Below are 20,536 nucleotides of genomic sequence, written 5' to 3' on the forward strand. Positions count from 1 at the left end.
TGACTGTCACGTTTTTGTTTTTCCTACTAGCAAATGCCTTTAAAACGTTGAAAATGATGTCTCCATTTCAAAGAAGAAGAAAAGATGGCAGATCTTTCAGTTTAGGGGTTAACAACAAGAAGCCCCTTACTCAAAATTGGCCTTTTGAATATCACCAGCTTGTTCCCCACCTCCAGCTGTAATCACAGGGGCAGGAAAGAGATTGTATTGGCCTCAATATGAGCCACCCCAAATATTGGCTGCACCCCTAAAATGCAATATATTAAGTCACAGCTTCTCATAAGTGAATAATATTATAGGCTGCACTCTGGTTTTTAATACCAGCAGGTGGGGGGAAGCATAGCCTAAATAAATACACCACTAGTACAGCATGTACGTAGATGGGATACAGGAGAGGGAAAGCTTAGCAGTCTTACTTTATAAATGGGGAAGGAACTAACCTACCATTCTCCTTAAAGCTGCCCTCCCACAAAGCTAGGTACCAACTAGGTTCTTGCGAGGACAGGATTATGAAGAGCTGCAAAAGAGTGTCCAGGATCCAAAGGGTGTTCTCCGTGTCTTTCCCCCCATTATTATTTGCAATGCTAGTTGGTTGTGCCAGGTCACAAATAGTTTACAGGACTCTCCTTGTCTCCTTAGTTGTCAGGCAACTGATGGCTCAAGTCAGTAGAGCAGGAGACATTTAATCTCAGGGTTGTGGGTTCAAGTTCCGTGTTGGGCAAAAGATTCCTGTACCAAGCGGGTTTGACTAGGTGACTCTTATGGTCCCTTCTAACTCTACAATTCTATGAGTCTAAGATTACACGGGAGTGGGCTGTAATTCACATAACTAGTCCCCAGCATATCCAGGTAGGGCTGAGAAAGATCCTTGCCTGAAATCTATAAGTAGATGGGTCAGATGGTCTGGCTTGATATAAGGCAGCTCCCTACTTCCTATTTTTTAACAGAGCAAAGTGCTTATTTCCACATCAGTCCTCTGAAAAAGTACATGGTTAGCATTTTACAAAGGGCAGACTGAGAATGGGGGCAGGTATAAGCCTAGCCACACTTACCAAACCTATGGCTAAAATGGCACTTGAGCTCTGGGCTGAGTTTGAAACTGGGCTGATATAAGATAAATGTGATGTATTAATTTATTTGAACACATCTTTGAAATCAGTCCCATGGATTTGTACTTCAAAGTGGTATCATATACGCAATGTCCACATGCTATTATTATTATTTAGTTAGGTTGCTAGTGGTTTAATACAAAATAAAAAAGTCTACAAGTGATGTTAAGAGGCGTAGCATTATAAACAGGTGATGATGATACTAAGATAAACCCTTGCAAAACTCATTAAAGAGATCCAGCTGTGATCCTATGTACTGAGAACGAACTCCATTCTCTTGAGAGTGAATCCTTAGGTAGTCAGAATGGTATTGTCTATGCACAAGTCTGGGAGGAGTATTAGCAGGCTTGGAGGAACCGCAAGTTTTGCAGAAGTACAGCAAATACTTTAAAAGGGGAAACCCCTAGGCTAGGGGCGTGGGAGCCCCAAAGCCACTCAGTGAGGACTGTGCCAGGAATGTTAGCTGATGGAGCAGATGGAAAACCACGTGGGAGAGGGAATGGAATGAAGTATCCTGTTGGAAGATCTGTTTGGCTGGCACCCTGAGCAGCAGTTCTTCACACTGAAACATCCTTACAGGTGGAACAGCTGGTTTATAAAAATAATTTACGCCCTGCTTTAAAAGGACTTGCCAAGGTGGCTTGCAGTCATTGAAAGAATACAGCTACCTTAAAAACAGATACAAACAAACAAGCAAACAGGAGAGACCCGAACCAAATGCTTAGCAAATATTAAAAGTTAATTCACTTGAAAAGTACAGCTGAGGGAGCCAACTGGGTCTTTCTAGTTGAGTGCTTCCACTGAGGACGCTGTGCCCTGTGTTTCGCTTGCAAAGACAACAGGGCACAGTGAAGAATTGGATAATGAACACAGCCTGTTGATGTACATTTGTATGGCATGCCATCAAATATCCTGGTCTCAAACCACTTAGGACAGGAATGGGCAACCTGTGGCCCTCAATGTGTTATTGGACTACAACTCCCACCCTGGGACTTCGGGGTGAAGTGTGGGTGACAAATTGCCATCGTCGCCATCTCCCAACATCCGTGACCATTGGCCTTGCTGGCTGGGGCAGATGGGAGTTGGGAGTCCATAGCTTCTGGACAGATTCTCCATCCCTTTATCAGCAGCAACAAGCTCACTTTAACTGAGCCAGTACTTGTTCACACAGCACATAATTAGAACGATGGAATTCACTTCCCACAAGATGTAGTTACGGCCACCAATTTGAAAGGCTTTAAATGACGATTAGACAAATTGACGGAGGATAAGGCTTGCAGTGGCTACTAGCCCCAGTGGCCACATTCTATCTCTGCTGTCAGAGGCAGGATGCTACTGAAAGCCATCTGCTGGCGATCGGAAGAGGGGGGAAATTGCTGTTGTGTCTGGTCCTTTTTGTAAAAGGCTTCCCACAGGCATCGGGTTGGCCACCGTGAGAACAGTGCCGGACTAGATGCCCCTTTGGTCTGATCCAGCAGAGCTCCAATGTTTGCTTATGTTTCCAGCTGAAATCGCCCAAATGTCTCAACGATAGCAGATCCTGAAGAATGACATCCTAACCTTGACAGTTCACAACACACAGCCCGCAAAAGACCCCCATGCAATTTAGGATAGGACTTCACAGCATAAAACAATAGAAATACAGTGGTACCTCAGGTTAAGAACTTAATTCGTTCTGGAGGTCTGTTCTTAACCTGAAGCACCACTTTAGCTAATGTGGCCGCTGCGCCGCTGGATCACAATTTCTGTTCTCATCCTGAAGCAAAGTTCTTAACCCGAGGTAATATTTCTGGGTTAGCGGAGTCTGTAACCTGAAGTGTATGTAACCCGAGGTACCACTGTACTTAACTAACTGACCAGTCACGGCGGTCCTGCCCCCCTCTAACAAAATTCCTGGCTGCTGCTTCTTTGGCGATCACTTGTAGCTGATTGTCTTCCATAAACACGGTTTTATCAATGAGTCCGTAAGTGACTGTGGAGGGCAGTTCTGGACCCACACATACTTCCACAGTGGGGACATTGGTTTCCGGGCAGGAGCTGATAATCCAGAGAAGTGTCTGCCATAATAAATGTGAGGGTCTTCAAGGTGCCACAAACCAGCTGATTTGTCGACAAGAATCTGAAAGTGTGCCTACAAAACGTTTCAACGAAACTTTCAGTACAAAATCGTTGAGAAGAAACAAAATGAACGGGGGGGGGATACACAGAGGGGGCAGGAAGTAAAACAGAGGCCAGCAAGAGTAAGGTGGCAATTTCACTTGGGGAACAGAAGTACCGAGAGGAGCAGAACAACTCTCTTAAGTAAATGATGCTCAGAAGGAGGCGAGGGAGCGTAACGCATGCGCAGGTGCGCCTCCCTCTTCCCTCCATTGACAAACGGGAGGGGGCGGGGGAGCCAGGAGGAGGAGGAGCTTAAGTTGGAGGACAGAGGCGGGGCTACAGAGCTCGCGGAGGAGGAGGAGGATCGGCAAGAGAACGCCGAGTTGAGGAGAGGGGAGGGGCTAAGCGGAAGGAGGAGGAAACAGCAGGTCGGCCGCTGGAGGCGCGCGCGGGGGATTGTGGGATTGCGGCGGTGAAGGCAAAAAAAAAAAAAAACACAGAAAGAAAAAAAAGAAAAGAAAAGAAAGAAAGTGAAGAGCGGCTGAAGCGAGCGAAAGAGGCTCCTCTCCCGCGGGCGAAAAAGGAGCAGGAAGGAGGGGGCTCGAGCCCGGTGAGAGCGGTTGGCGGAGGGGGCGGGGGAGGAAAACGGGGGGGGGGCGGAGAGAGAAGGCGGGGGCGGGAGTGTGCTATATATATAGGTATGTATATACATATACATAAATATATATGTGCCTGTACTGTCTGTCTGTGTGTGAGAAGGGAGCGGCGTGGGAAGGAAGCTGCCGCCATTTTAGAGCTCCCTAAGGGAGACCCTCCCCCTGTTATACTTCACACCCACTCCGTGTTCCCCCTCGCACGCCCATAGTTGATTTTTTAATCCTTTCCTCTGCCCCTCGTATTTCCTCCCGAGGCCCACCTCTTTCTCCGTGTCAGGTAACGAGCCTCCTTCCTTCCTTCCCTCCTTCCTTCCCACCCCGCCTCCCTCCCTCCGACTCGGCGGCTTCATCTCTGTCTCCCCCCGTCTCCCCCCGGTAGCTGCTTCTTCTCTACACTCCCATCCTCTTAAAAGTCTATTTACTGTCTTTGGAAACAGCAGCAGCGAGACCGTTTCTCTGCTATAGTTGCTATTCAAGAGGAGAGAGGGCTCTCTCTCAGCTGCCCCCCAAAAAGCATAACAAACACGTTTTGTTGCAACCTGCAAAAGTTCAGGGAAGCCAACCTTTCAAAACCCGTTTGATGGGAACTGGGAACCCAGAAAACTGAAGTGGAAGTGCTCTTCTTTTGTAAAAACTTGAGTCATGTTTGCTAGCTGGTCAGACTGATAAACAGGTGTTTTATCTCCTTTTTGAAAGGTGCAGGCCCTGGTTTTTCTTGCCTTTCTTGAGGAGAGAGAATTGTCTGTGGCTGGGTTAGTGATTTTTCTAAGGCGTGTTAGTGATGGTGCACATATGCACACACAGTTTTCTTTATTTTGGCTTGCTATTCTTTCTTGCTAGTCAGGGTTTGATTAACTTGGAGGGAAAAAATTCAGGGCCCTAGGTATTCAGTCCTCACCCCAGGTGTGCTTTTCTCACAATACCTAACTCCTTCCAGATTTTTTCTATCCACTTCTCCCTCAACACCCCACTAGCAGTAAACCATGTCTTTTATTTAATGCTGAAATGCCCACAGGTACCATGTCTGTTTATTTCTTCTAATGCTATACAAAATAATTGCTACTCTGTACTTCAATCCTCATGATTGCTGACATGAATTAGAAATGCTACATGTTCTTAAATTGCAAACAGAAGCTTCACCCTTGTTATATAACACTCTGTAACCTTCCTGCTGTGTACAGAAGGGTGGTTAAAGTGTGTTAATGGATAAACTTAGTTCTGATAACTGAGTACACATGGACCACTAACGCCTCCCTGCTGACATTGAATGACCCTAAGGGCTATAACCCTAGGTTCCCTTTTACAGAGATGTCCTGGAAAAGCTTGATCTCTCAACCTCTTTCCATCCACAATTGTGTGACTGTTTCGTACTGTTCACTGAGGGCTCCTGATTGTTTCCCCACACTGTATTCCCTTCTTTCCACAAGCTTTTATTTTCCTGGTAAGCTGTAAAAACATGGCTTGTCATTTTTGCTCTGTTTCTGTGGTTTGTAATCTGGTGCTGTATTTGGTGAGTCAGAGGAATAATGGTTCCACATCTCCCTTGAAGGCAGGAGCTGACCTCTCTGATGGTCTTGGGATTCTATGACTCCCTTCACAGTAACTTTCATTTTGTGCAGGATAGGAACTGGCTGTCTTTGAATATGTTTGCTACCTTAGGTGGGAGTTGCCTCGTGTTTTTCAGGTCTGTGGAGAAAATGCATTGTTGGTTTAATTTACTGCATTAACCTTTAGATGGCTTCACCTGGAGATGTGGGGCATGTTAACAAGTTGAAAAAGCAGATGAACTTTATTTTATGTTAAAATACTGGCTGAGTGGCATTTGGGGGATCAATAAATTTGATTCTGGCTTTCCTTTCACATGGATGTTTTCCTTGTTGAGCCATCTTGATATGTGAATCCTGTTTAGAAAGGTTCCCTATTTATTTGGAGGAGAATCCATATATTTTTGGTTACTTTAAATGTGGGCAGGTGCCCACTTCTTGGGACCTTTCTAAACAGGAAACTGGAATGGGCTCCACTTTCTCTTCTGTCTTATTTTTGTCTTTTAATTCATGGTCCTTGTCACAGTTTCTGTGGACCTGATGTTCTCTTGGTCTCTGTTCATTCTGTCAATAAAATAAATGAAACTATAAAGTGCTGATTCATGAAAGTGAGCTTGCAAGACTGCTGGTGCATTGACCAAGGAAAGACTGCTAAGTGAATTACAGTCATTGCAGCATCATGTGTGTGCATCTGCCCATATCTTAAAGTAAATGAAAGATAGCTTGGTTCTGGAATGGGGTGCTTGCTCACTGGGAAATGATGTGAAGTTAGAATTGTGGAGAGAGGAGGAGTTCTACTTGGGTAACTGTAGAAAAGGCCTCATAGTTTGTGAATAGTGAATATTGGTTTGAATTGTTGGAGATGCAGCTCAGGCAAGTAAGGACTTGGGCAGAATGCTTCAGAACCTACAGCCATTTCCACTGCTACTGTGGCATAACAGGATTAAATAGCAAGGAAATGTGATGACATTTTTATGTGCTTATCTTACCTTGACTTTTGAGTGATGGTGGAGAGAAGGGTTCTGATCAAATGGTGTTTTTGCCATAACCCCACCAGTGGTAGCCCCATCAGTTTCTTAGTCAAGCAAATGCACCAGCTGTCAGAAACTCTGTTACTGAGAACCAGTGTGGTGTAGTGGTTAAAGTGTTGGACGAAGACAGCCATGAAGCTCACTGGGTGGAGAGTCACTGTCTCTCAGCCTAACCCATGCATAGGCAAACTTGGCCCTCCAGATGTTTTGGAACTACAGTTCGCATCATCTCTGACCACTGGTCCTGTTAGCTAGGGATGATGGGAGTTGTAGTTCCAAAACCTCTGGAGGGCTTAGTTTGCCTATGCCTGGCCTAACCTATCTCACAGGGTTCTTATGAGGATAAACTGGGAAGATATATGCCACCATGAGCTTGGGGGGAGATGGCATATAAATGTAGTTATAATAGTTATTATAATAATAATAATTGCTATTGTAGTAAGTCATTGCAGCAGCGCATAATCCGAAAAGTAGAGATGCTAGTTTAATCTAGTGGCAACATAGAGCTGAAATAGTAAGCAGGTTAAGCATGCGTAGAATCAACTCCAGATATTGGGGAGACGTGTGACTTTTGCCTACTGTGTTATGTGATGTGCATGCATTGTTGAATCTAGTCTTACAGTACAACCCTGTACATGTTTAGTCAGAAGTGAATCTAATTGTGTTCAGTGGTGTTCACCTGCATGTAGGATTTCAGCATAAATTACTTGAACTTAGCTGTCCTTGAAATCAGTGGGCAAGTCAGTAATAATTTAAGTTCCACAAAAATAAATAAATGGAACTGAAGTATGGTTAAATTAGCCTGGATGCTACCCATCGGATATAGAGTATATCCTTTCACATGAATTTGCACATTGTCATTATGTTGGATTTCCTTTTTTGTTAAAATACATATGTTTAACTGACTTAACGATTGCACCTATTTTGAGATACTCCTGAACTGAAAGTTTGCATTTCTAATGCACAGAACAGGAGCACTTAATTGAGAAGTGCATCCAAGGAGTCTGGTGGCGGGTGTTGTGAAGCAAGGGGAACCTTTATAGCTTGTATAGTGTTTGGATCTGACTTCAACTAAAAGTTACACTAAGAAGTGTTGGGTGAATAATAATATTTTGCTTTCCCCTTGTACCTTGCTCTCATCCTCTGGCTGTTTCCCTACTTTAGGGCAGAGTCTGGAAGGATTGGTCAGGTGTGTATGTATGTATGTTTTGTTTCATTTCTCTGTTTTTATTTGGCTGCTGTCCATTCTTGAGATCAAAATATGCAGAAGGTCTATGACAGCGGTGTCCCCTTTCCATTGATCTGTCTGCTATTAAAGGCAAAAGGGGATTCCACCTATCTGTCTCTGTGCCTTGGTTAAACTTGGGAACACGTCAACCTTTTTCTTTCTTTACCTGGGGGAGGTCAATATCTCAGAGCTGCTGGTGGTTGTTTTTTAAGCCTACCACAAGAGATCAAAATCCACAGCTAGGCATGGTTAAATGTAGGAGATGTACAGCTGCAGCTTGCCTTGACAGCTTTGGCAGAAGAGACATAAAGCTAATCCTGCTGCTACAATCAGCACATAAGGAAGTAATTGAAATAAGAGACTTCAAATTCGAACAAAGCGTTTCTTTTAGTACCTTTTGACAGACAGCCTGGGATTTGAAATCCTTATTTATTTCCCACAGCAGGACTGATCTGGGGCAGGAGTAATGTATACTTCCATGCTCAGTCAGCAGTAGGGACAAGGGCTTGTTGCGCACAGGCCAGATATGAGAGATTGTGCCACAGTAAATTAGCTGTTGTTTTGACAAATGCCACCTTTTGCTAAGCTTTGATGGAGCTGTGGTGTAAGGAGGTGCCCATTCAATATACAAACCCCCCCCCCCCCGATCATTGCGATAAAAGTTCTGTGGATCTCTTTAGGACAGTGGGAGTGGGTTGACTTAGGTCTTGTTTATACAATCAATATACCATGGATGTTATCCTAGGGTGATTCTCCTGAGATATATACCCTGTCTACACAAGTAAGGGATCTTGGGTCTTTCAGGAACATACCTTCACTAAATATTTTGGACCACCCATGGGGCACTGCGTTCCTCTTTGACTTTTTTTTATGGTCACCTTAAAAAGTGATGGATAACTGTGACAAATGTGTGTCATACAGGAGCACTCAATGAGAAGCCACAGTTGTTTTGCTTGGTGGAAAAGCAGGGTTTGCCCTGCTTAATTTTGGTATCTTCCCACAATGAAACAACAGTGTAGTTCACTTGTATGACGGTGACCCGCCCTTCACCCTAAGGTCCCAGAGTGGATTACAACATTTATAAAATTAAGAACAACTTAACAACCACAAAAATAAGGTGAGTCCTGAAACTATACACCTCAAGTGTCAAAAGCCAGGGTATAGAGGTGTATCTTCAGCCGTCACTGGAAACTCTGTAATGAAGGTGCCACCTATGTGGGAAGGGAGTTCTACAACTTAGGGGCTGCCACAGATGATGCAATTAGCTCTTCCCTGCCAAAGAACCAGTGTGCTGTGGCAGCTAGAATTCTTCCTTCTCTGTCTGACTTCTGGCAGCAGTAGCACTACACTTTGTTTCATTGGTGGTGGGAATGCAGTACAGATCTGGCTAAAAACCATGGGTTGTTATGCCTGTAGCCCTCCAGACATTGCTGATACCCACCAGCCCCAGCCAACATGGCCCAATGGTGAAGAACAGTAGGAGTTGTAGTCCAACAACATCTGGATTGCCACAGGTTCCCCAGCCCTGCTGTAAAGGATAGGATTGTAGCAGGAAGGAAGGGATTGAGAGGTGGGCCATTCCGTTTTGCGTCTCATCTAGTTGCCCAAGGTAAAATGGTCAACAGTTTTACTACTATCACTGTTGCCGATACTACTACTGTACTACAAATATAATCATGATATTTATTAGACTGGTCAGTTGCTTGCTACTCCAGTGTCTCCAGCTGATGTACAACACATTAAAAAACTAAATAGAAATGAAGAGAGAAGTGCATAGTGCCATAAAAAACAAAGCAAACAAATACTTAAGAGATGATCCTATTAAATGAGAAACCTCTCTTCAGGTTGCATAAGAATTGGGAATTTGGAAAGAACTTGGAGGATGAATCCAAAATGGGCAATGGAAGGATCTACATAATTTTCAAATGATCAGAAGGCCTTGATGTGTTGAGAATGAGTGTTTGTGCATGTATATGTACAGCCTGTAATTGAACAGATGTCAATACTTGCATTTTACCAGAAATATACTGTGCTAAAATGTAATAGCTGAAGTTCACAATAACTGGAGAGTAAATACTCCATTTGCAAATAATTACAGCAACCCGGGGGAAGCTTAAGAACTGCCTCCATGCAACCAGGCAGGGGAATATTTTAAAAATTGGTGTAGAACCAGTTCTCATATTTTGAGGCCACCCACATCCACAAAAGGTTAACATAGGCATGAGTATGCAGTATAAATTTGTGGGCTAGTCACTTTAACCATGTTTCAAAGGCTATCTTGCTTCCTCCTGAGCTGTAGTTTTCAGGTTTCTTGATTGCTAGTTAGGGGGCAAGTAATGGTCAATAAATTTCTGTAGTTAGCTTTCTCAGCACCTTTGGTCGTTCCTGACAGCATGCATTGCATAGTATGTGTTGCGTGTTCTTGGTTAATTCAGAGGTGACTCCCATCAAGTAGGTGTCTTAGAACAGATCCTAGAGTGCTCCGCACCAGGCCGATGATTTTGTGGAAAATGCACAAGAATTTCTTGGAAGGCTAGTTGATGTGGAAAGGTTTCTCAAAGATAGGAAGTTTGAAAGCTGCTGCTCTAGCACAGGAGTAGCCAGTGTGGTGCTCTTTGAATGTTTCATCAGCCCCAGTCAGTATGGACAGTGATAAGAGGTGATGGGGTTTGGAGACATCAGCATCTGGAGGCTACCACATCGACTATCCTCTGCATCTGCTTGGTACTGTGGACAGCTCTGTAGGTGGAAAAGTGGGGCAGAGACCAGACAGGGCTGTCTTAAGCATATCCGGCACCATGGTGCAAAGCTCCCTCCGGCGCCCCCCCCATTTCCCAGAGTTTTATAGGGAGGACGGTGCTGCTGGCAGGGCTGGAGGAGGCGGGCAGAGGCTGGATACGGCACCGCCCAGCTCAGCTGGCTGCTTTGTGCCGCGGTGGCCACGGTAGACGGAGGCTCCGGGCACGGTGCTGCTTCATCGCGCCATGGCAGAGGTGGGCGAGGGCAGTGAGCTGATGCCGGGAGGCGCCGCGTCCAGCCTCCGTCTCTTCCCTGGTGCCCTCCAGAACTTGGCGCCCTGGTGCCCCACACCACTAGCCTCTATGGCAGTCTTTCTCAACTTGTGGGTCCCCAGATGCTGTTGAACTACAACTCCCATCACCCCTAGCTAGCAAGGCCAGAGCTCAGGGATGATGGGAGTTGTAGTCCAACAACATCTGGGGACCTACAGGTTGAGAACCACTGCTCTATAGGTAAGACACCCTGAGACCAGAACAGGTTCTGTGTCTTTGTGTTGTATATACTGTGGTGAAAGTAGCTCTTCCAAATTGAGTTTTACAATACGGCAGTAGTTAGCTGAACCTAGTGTTTCCCTAAGTAGGGTATCCTGACCTGGGTTCAGTGAGCCAGTTTCTTATGGAATCAAAAGAACCTTGGCTTCAGTTTTGACTAGCTTCAGTTGGCTAGCAGATTTTTAGACTTTGTGATTAAATGGTTTCGGTGCAACACCATTTCTTGGTGTGGGCCTTATCATTTCAGAAGCCCCTTCTTTTTGTGGATTTTGCCTTAACAGCTCCCTTATATCACTTTGGACTCTTAACATCTTTTTTTTTTTTTTAAAGGATGCATTGGGGAGCAGGAAATTGCAGGTCTGTTAGTTTCTGGCCTGGATAAATTGATTAAAGCTGGAATGATTAAACATGTAAAAGAACAAGACATGCTGAGGGATTTCTGCAAAGGAAAGTTCTGCCGTGTCAACTTTCTGGAGTTCTTTGAGTGTCAGTAAGCATGTAGACAGGGATAATTTGGTGCCTACATGTTCTGCTTTTGGATCTCTTGAAAGGATCTGGTTTGCTACTGTTGTCCTGGACCTGGATGGATACCGGGTCTGATACAGCATAGCTTCTCTTATGTCCTCAAGATATATTTTTAGTTAGGCTCTTTATTAAAAAATGGCCCTACTCTTGTTTCCTTCTCACATGGAGCTCCAAATCCAACTTGCCTTTCCCAACCCATCATGCCATCTTGTGCTCACCAGCCCATGCCAACATTCCTTTATAGCTTACTGGTTCTCAGAAGGGATCCCAACATAGAATCATAGAAATGTAGAGTTGGAAGGGAGCCAAAAGGTAATCCAGTCCAAACCCCTGCAATGTCGGAATCTCAAGGAAGCATTTATTCTTACTCATTCCTGTTCTTTCACTTATTATTTTATATATATGTGCCATCACCACAAATGAAGAAAAGCCTAAAAATGTAAGAGGTAGGTCTACCAAAAGACTTGGAAAACAGAAAGAAATAATTTGGGTTTGCTTCCTTTTGTCCAGGAGGTAGGGCATGTCTCTGTAACCTTAATTGCTTTCTTCCCCCTGCCCCACATACAGAAATTGCACTTCTCTTTTCACTGTTGCTGTGAGACACTCCAATTATTGCCAAACCCAGTACTCGACAATCTGAATCAGAAAATCTAACCTGGATCTCTCCTCTACTCACCTAGTCATAAATTTAGAATGTGGAATTCAGGTTTTCTGATTATAGAATTTGGCAAGCGTGTTGAGTTTTTATCAGGGTTTTTTAAGGCAGTTTGTGGTCTTGGGCCTAGTGCTGTGTACATATTTCAACATGCTTGTGCGTGCATGCAGTTTGAGTAAGAGTGTGTGGCATAGCTGGACTGAAACGGATAGGGTGTGCTGGGGAGGACACACTGTAAAAAAAGCACTGCAGCATTTCAGAGTTCCTGACTGACAATGGCTATACAGTCGTACCTTGGAAGTCAAACAGAGTCCGTTCTGGAAGTCCGTTCGACTTCCAAAACATTCAGAAACCAAAGCGCGGCTTTAGATTAGCTGCAGGAAGCTCCTGCAGCCAATCGGAAACTGCGCTGGATGTTCAGCTTCCAAAAATCGTTCAAAAACCGAAACACTCACTTCCAGGAGTTGATTTGCTCAGGAGCCAAGGTATTTGAGACTGTAGTAGCATGATAAAGCTGGGCATATCTGTCTTAGGTCTCCTGCGTGGGTGTTCAATGCATTCTTTCAAAAACACACCCATCCCCTCTCTCAGCAAGTTTCCCATTGGCTCTGGGTGTCCTCCCCGCTAGGAAAGCCTTAACTATAACTGCTGAGGGGCAAGAGTTCCTGCTGGGGGGGTGTGCTATACCTATCACACTCCAAAGTGTAGGTTCTCTGGAGTTGACAGACGTTTGTTCATACTGAAGTTCATAAATCAAGACTAGGTAATAGAGTGCGTTTAGGAAGGGTAATGTAAGAACGGGCGGGTGGGGTTCAACCAGGGATTGAGGGTCATCTCTCGGCTAGTGAACGATGATGAGCAAAATAGTCTCCATGACTGTGGAAATGATCTGAGGTATATGTGAGGTGACTGTGCTAGCAGAGAGCAAGACCTCTTGATCCTAGTAGAGGAAGCACATGGCCTTAAACTCTTTGCCAATAGTGAAACTGGAGGCTTGTAAAAGAGACCACCTTCTGCTATACTGTGACAAGGGTCATGTGTGTTGAAAAACGTTGCCCTGCATACTTTTAACAGGCAGTCCTGCCCAACCTTATTTTTTTGTGAGTATTTAAATTCTGCCTTGTTTGCAAATGCCTCAATAAGGCTAAAAAAATAAAGATAAAGCATAATAACAGAAGTGGAAGATTTGAGAAAGATAATAATAAAAGCAATAATTCATTTAAAACAGTCAAGCAACCAAAGGAGGCTCAATTATCTTAAAACAGCAATCAAATACAATTAAAAGCCTGGGAGAATAGGGTGGACTTCGCTTGGCCCCTAAGAGGTGGTAAAGAAGGCACTAGGTGAAAATGCTTAGGGAGGGAGTTCCATAATTTGCTACTGAGAAGGCCGCCTTTCAGTTGCCACATTGTGTGGCATGATTGGGCCAGCTTACTCTTTCATAACAAGTGGAGTTCTGCCTATTTGAAATATTCTTGGTTCTCATAAGTTTTTACTTCCCTCTCAATCCGCTAGTAGAGAGTAGTCTCTGCATGCACGGCTTATCCCTTTTGGCTCCTTTAGGCTGAATACTTTCTTTAGTCTTTGCCCTTCCTCCCATTTCCCCAGAAGTTCTGGTCAGGATCTCCTGTGTCTTTTAAATCCCAGGCCCAAGCTGTAATCCAGGGCTGTGGGATCTCTGGCCCACCAGACAACAACACACACACCCCACCTGCCTCATCAGCTCCAGGCAGCATGACCAATGATCAGAGATGATGGGAGTGATCTGGAGAACCACGTATTCCCCACTTGTGCTCTAGCCCTCTATCCATGGTTAGGCATTAGACACTGACTAAGCCTTGCAATTTGCCCAATTCTGTGTTGTCTTTTTCAATTTCCTAGCATACCTATCTACTGTCCCTATTCATTCTGCACAAGCCCTAATTCTTGGCATGCTTTAGCGATGATCGTTAACTGCTTGTGACACTGTGGCTGATGCTTGCTTGAGTTTCTGGTGAATTTGAGACCCAACACAAGCCTCTCTTCCACCTCAGCTGAACCCTGGTGACTCTGCTTCTATGGCCATTCAAGCTGGCTTTTTAGCCTGCCACTTACAAAGGTTTACAAAGGGCTCATTAAGGAATTGTGACCAGTTGGCCAAGCGTTAGTGGAGTTGTGCAAGTGACCTTGGCTGATCCCGCTAACTGAGGGTGGGGCCAGAAAATCATCTAGGCTGAACTCTGGCGCAATGAGCAAGTTTGAGAATGAGAAAGTAAATAAGTGTCCTGGAAATATTAATGCCATTTTTGTATACATCATAGGGCATGTGCCGGTGCACAAATGAGAAATGCAAGAAATGGTTTTGGAGTATGACGGAAGAAAAAAATTAAGAAATTTGAATCACTGAGCTGTGGATGTGTATATGTGTAGTGTGAGCGTGCTAAATTAAAACCTGTATAACAAATAGTTCCTTGCTGAAAGCCATAATCTTCTTGTTTCCCATCAGTAAAATAGGGCTCTTTGTCTTCTGTTATTCATATAACCTGATTTTGGTAACGATTCCTGGCAATTTCAGCCTTTTTATTTTAATAAAGAGGTTTCTAGACCTAATGGCCAGGGAAGACTTTTGATAACAAGCAGGGATGTGATCCTCTCTGTTGTTTGGCAGATATTTTATTCCTGTGTGGCTGTGTCCCCTCCCATGGCCTCCAGTCAGATTCCCCCACCCATGCCACTCCTCATACCACTTACTACTGCTCTTCATTTAAAAACAAAATATTAGGTTCAGAATAAAGCATACAAATGGAGCACTATGAGCTAACTTGGCGAAGAGGTTTTTGTAAAAAATTGTGTGTGTAACTTACTTTTGATTCAAGTAAGTAAGTAAATTTTTATTTATACCCTGCCCTCCCTGGCCAAGACCGGGCTCAGGGTGGCTAACATCAAATATCAAATACATTAAACCACAATCAAACAATTGATTAAAATACAGCTTAAAAATTAGACTCGGGATAAAATTAAATGATTGCCCATGAATTACAACCATAGGGGTCGGGAACCTCAAGTATTCATAAGGGCCAGCTATCCATGTTGGTCCCACATGAGCCAATAAAAGGGCCAAAGAGGTAACTTACAGGGTTCCATAGGGGGGGTCAAACTGGGCCCGGACAGAAGGTCAGGCAGAACAACTCCGTCTTGCAGGCCCTGCGGAAAGATGTCAAGTCCCGCAGGGCCCTGGTCTCCTGCGATAGCGTGTTCCACCAGGCTGGGGCCAAAGCCGAAAAGGCCTTGACCCTTGTTGAGGCTAGTTTAACCTCCTTGAGGCCCGGGACCTCCAAGATATTATTATTTGCGGACCATACTACTAGTTGGGATAGTTGTGTACCTGGTATGAGCAGTCCTAACAGCAGCAATCACACTCTTCAGGTGGTTGTACTGATGAGAAGAGAACTATAAGGAATGCCCTTGCCGTGCCTTTTAATGATATCGCCTAGTAGCTAAATCTAAACACAGCCTGTAATGTGGTGGTTTTGTTTTAAAAAATGGGAAGTTAGAATGTGGGTTTGACAAATCTCATCACTTGGCCCAGGAACCTGTCATGTGGGGTTAGAATCCCTTTTGATCAAGCCCTGAGTTTGCTCCCCAATAAGTTGCCTGGAAAATTAGCAGTAGGTTGTTCTTGGCAACCAAATGTCTTTGTTTTGTCTAAAACCTTTGTTTGAAGTATTGCTACCAAATACCACAAAGACCTGTTTGTTAACCGTAATCTACTTATATCAGTACCATACGGGCCTTCTGCCAAACTTGGTGTCAAGAGGCAAGTGTATTTTGTGGAATCACAGCAACCTTCTGGAAAAGAAGAGATGCCACCTTCCTTTTTATTAATGGTTTTGTGGTGATTGTAACACATGTTTGCAAGTCATCTCGGAAATTATGCATTGCAAGGTGAAATGTAAAATATTTTAAATAGCCAGTTTTCTCTTACCTTGATATTGGTAAGCTGAATAAGGACAGGGATGAATTATGGACATATAAACATTTTTAAGCAAGTGCCATTATCTGTTTAATTATCAGAAGCTCAAAAAAAGCAGGGCTATGAAAATGCCTGTCAAGAATAGTTCCTCCTGTTGAAATCTAGTCCTTAATATTTATCTTTACGAACTCTCTAGCCTGTTACCCTGCAAAAAAATGTAGCACTTGGAACAGGGGCATGAATGTGGAGTGACTGAGCCTTTATTTAGAATCATACAGAGCACAGCTTAGGTATTACTTAACTGAAAAATGCCAGTAGAACAAACAGTGCTTCTGTGCCACTACGGGAGAAGACTTTGTGTCGTAGTTCACCACATTTTTCTTTGTTGTCAGAATCAAAGTAGGGGGGGGGTAATTTTTAACCTGTTCCAAGGCATGTCCAATTCCAAGGATCAAGTTAAAATAGTATTTCTGTTGTTCAACCAAGCTGAAGTTCTGACAGAGCTGCACATATTTGCAGTGGCCACTGAGAACTTTGGGGGGTGGGGTGGGATTGCTGTGGTTTTAATCTGGTAAACTGTGGTACGATATACAAATAATAGTTTATAACGTTCTTATAAATTTGAAAGGGAAAGCTTCTTGATTCAGTATTCTGAATTCTGCAGCTCAGGGGCAGGGAAGCTCTGGCCCTGAGCCACATGCAACTTGCTCATATACCCCACAACAGTTAGGCCTGAAAACAGTCTCTCCCATCAGTTCCAACGGAAAGCTGTTTTCAAGCCTAATTGCAATATATGTGGGAGTTACATCTAGGGAGGGAAGGAACAACCCTTACTGTGTGCTGAGTCCCATTAGCTCCAGTAGGAGGCTGTTTTCAGACCCAAGTACCAAATCAGGAAGTGATCTTCAAACCTTTGGGGGGGGGTTGAGAACGTTGGGGTGCCCCCTCCCTGAGTATTTTGCATTGGCCCTGCCCATCACTGGCCCCTGGAAGGCAAGCCATGAGGGGGATATTTCCCCACCCCTGTTATAATAGGTGCACATACTGTTCCTTATCTTACTGCTGCTGATTTGTTTTATTATACTGATAAGTTAAATAGTATTTTGCAGTCATCATGGTTAAGAGATTTTTATTTAAAAGACCACCATTACTAAAATAAAACAAAACATCCAGGGTTGTATAAAAAAAGCTTACAGAGACATTAAAAGATAAGGATCAGTTTTTGAAATAAAGCCGTAATAGTCAGCCAAAACAAAACAAATAAAACCCCCCCACCCACCCCCCAAATCTCTTTGGCTACAGCCCACTGGATACAGCCTTGGAATTGAAGATGGCTGTTAGCTTGTTTTAATTTGAAATCTGGTAAAGTTACTGGGATGGCTGTCTCAAGAGTTCCATTCCTCTTTTATTGGTCTCTCACAAAAAGGTACAGTTGCTGAATCTAACCTTACATGCCTGACCTGATTTGGTTTCTCAAGGTTTGGCACAGCTACTAAAGGTATAGAGCCAGTTACCGTATTTTTCGCTCTATAACACGCACCCGACCATAACACGCGCGTAGTTTTTAGAGGAGGAAAATCCGTAGGCATGCCACCCGTAGGCATTCCCTCCATAACACGCACAGACATTTCCCCTTACTTTTTAGGAGGAAAAAAGTGAGTGTTATGGTGCAAAAAATACGGTATTCCTTAATCTTGCAGCACTGTCTGGTTCTTGCTACTCTATTCCTGAGCATGACAAGCTGAAGTGTGTTTCCATACCCTGAGGGTGGGATTGTTTTTCCATTTTTCAGCACGAGCGAATGCAGGATTAAATGGACTGCTTCAGGGAGATTTTAAAACCAGAAAACAAATGCAGAAAAGGACTGAATTGCTTCCCTGCATTGGTTACGAACTTTCAATGTTTGTGTGTGGAGGGGGGATAAGCCCTTCCTCCCTTCACTTCCCATTACAGTATGTCATAATCTAAACAAGGTAGATAGTGGGTTGGATCCAGACTGCTAGTTGCAGCTGGATCCCATTGAAGTCAGTAGGAACCAAATTACACATGGCTAATTGTTTCACATTGATTCAAACGGGACCTAAGTGACTTTCTTTTAGTTGGGATACAGCACCATGATAAAGCAGTAGTCAAAGTAAGAGCACAGGTTTACAAGTCCATAATAATGTTGGCCAATACACCGTCTCACATATATTTCAGGCTACTGATTTGCCATGAACTATAAAAAGAATGTTGGTTGCAAGGAAAAAGTATAGGTATATAAGGAGAATTCATGGACTCCAAGATCCAGGTTTGGAGTACGTACTTACTTACTGGTGAAAGAACCCCAGCTGAGATTTAAAATCACAAAATATGCAGCAGCAAAGTATAGCATGGAAATATAGCCTGTTAGACCTTTAAAATATGATCTTGTGTGTTCCAAAACTTTCCTCTTCCCCAGCATAGAAAAAGACCACACATTTGGTAAGTTAAAAATTGTTTACTTACAAATTCTCTAAAGGACAGATTAATGTGCTTCTCCATACAGCATTCAGAAAAATTACACCGACAGTAAAGCTTGATTTCATTCCAAAGTGGTTAAAGTTCCTTAATTATTGGTATAGTAACTCAAGAGTGGTTTGTGAGAGCCATGCGGTCTGAACTGGAACAACCAGCTCAGACCTCATATGCTGAGTTCATCAGTTGGACTGAAGGGGAGCAAAGGCTTGATTACCTAGTTCCTCCCAAGGTGAGCTAAGCCTGACAGGCCAGCTTACTCTACTGTCAATCCCTTCATGCATGAATTAAACTTAAGCATGTTGGTTATATGGGGCTGTGCTATCTCTGGTATTGGAAGACATTTCTCTGCTGCCAGTCTTAGTAGATAGTAGTGGGCTGGAAGACATTGCTATATATCCTTATATATTCCAGCATGGTTCTGGATTCCTTATTGGCTTTTGCTTTGTCCTCTCAGCATTCAGCTATGGTTCAGCTTCCTTAACTATGGTTTGTCAAGATGCCTGAATTCAGTAAGAAGCATGGATCATGTACACCTAATTCCTATTCTTAATAGCTGGCTTCTGATATTGGGATTTCTCAGGTGTAATGACTGAATGGCCAAATCATTCCATATGAGCTTTGGATTTACATGGTCCCCTTTTCCCTTCACTACCACCCATCACATGTGTGGGTTCTTTCCAGACTACTTGGTTCATGCAAACTGTAGCTTGCAAAACATTTCCACTGAATGGGCAAACTATGGTTCACTTTTTCCCTTCAAACCATAAATATGAACCAAGATTTTGTGGTGAGTGGGGAGAATCTGAGCGTGTGAGGAGGACAGGATAAAGGAGGCATCTGGCCCCAAGGCTGAGAACTGGTAGCTAAACTGACTTTGTTTCTACATCTGAACCATCCCAGTGTGAGAAACCAGCTGGTAGGAACAGGGTTTAAGCAGGTCTTCTCCTTGCTTCTGGCTCAATTCAGACATGGTGCCAAATCAGAGTGCATAAGGGGGAGGAAGCAGTTTACAATCCTAAGGACGGCCAAGCCGTGGCTTGGTGTTACATGAGAACTGGCTCATTGTTGTCTTTAAAAACACACACACACACAACCCCGACTTTTGTACCTGATCAAGTTCTCCTGCAAATAATCCCAACTGTGTCCTCTCCTGCTGGGAATTTTCTGGACAGACCATCCCGTTGTTTTCAGAGGTCCATCTAAGACAGTAATATATTTGGTCAGTAAAGACAAATATGCAAGTCTAAGATAACCCAGAAAAGTGCAGATTTTTTCTTAAAGCAAAATCTTTTCTCTGGCAGATTTCTTTCTTCTGTTCATGCTGCTGCAGAGGTCTTCCTTGCTACACTTGTGTGTGTGTTTAAGAATAGTGGAAGAAAACTGCCCCCAGTCTTCCAGATTTTTGTTCTCCTTCCCTCATTTTCCACGGCTGAAAGGAGGATGGTAGAACCTCCCCACCAACCTGAACTTCTAAATGCAGGACCTTAAATACTGCTCACAAGTAGCAAAGTCTTTTTCATGCCTTGTTAAACAGGTACTGTGTTAATTGGATTACAAATTGACTGACCTTATTGGAGGAATGGGCTTATAAATGTGCAAGCAGCCAAAGTAAGAGGGGAAAATCATTAAGATGTAAGAATATTTTCAGCCTGGAGATATAAAGGAAGGTAGATTGGAAGGAGCCATGCCATCTTCAATAACATCTTCACAAAACCTATTAGAGGAGGCAGTGCAACATTAGCAGAGCTTGGAGATACCTAGCAAGTTTTCAAAGTCAGTTTGGGTAAAGGTTGGTGGTTCTGTGGGTAGACCCAATTATGCTATACCCTAGTACCCTAGTAAAGTACCAAAAGTGATTCTGCAACAGGTGTCCGGGGGTAGGGAAGTTTTCTTTATCATAATCACTTGAGACCTGAATTGCATAAAATGTAGCTTAATCTTTCGCTC

The 20,536-nt window shown here is 43.7% G+C and overlaps 1 protein-coding gene across 1 annotated transcript in view; it reads left to right on the forward strand.

Moving 5' to 3' along the window:
- Nucleotides 1–3,552: 3,552 nt before the first annotated feature.
- PPP6R1 (protein phosphatase 6 regulatory subunit 1) overlaps nucleotides 3,553–20,536 on the forward strand; it is a 60,700-nt gene continuing 43,716 nt past the window's right edge. Inside the window, exon 1 of the mRNA XM_083581719.1 lies at nucleotides 3,553–3,819. The gene's annotated coding sequence lies outside the window, so the exon portion shown is untranslated. The remainder of the gene's footprint in view (nucleotides 3,820–20,536) is intronic.

The sequence above is a fragment of the Podarcis filfolensis genome (genome assembly GCF_964270895.1).
Source record: "Podarcis filfolensis genome assembly, chromosome: 13".
Classification (NCBI taxonomy): Eukaryota; Metazoa; Chordata; class Lepidosauria; order Squamata; family Lacertidae; genus Podarcis; species Podarcis filfolensis.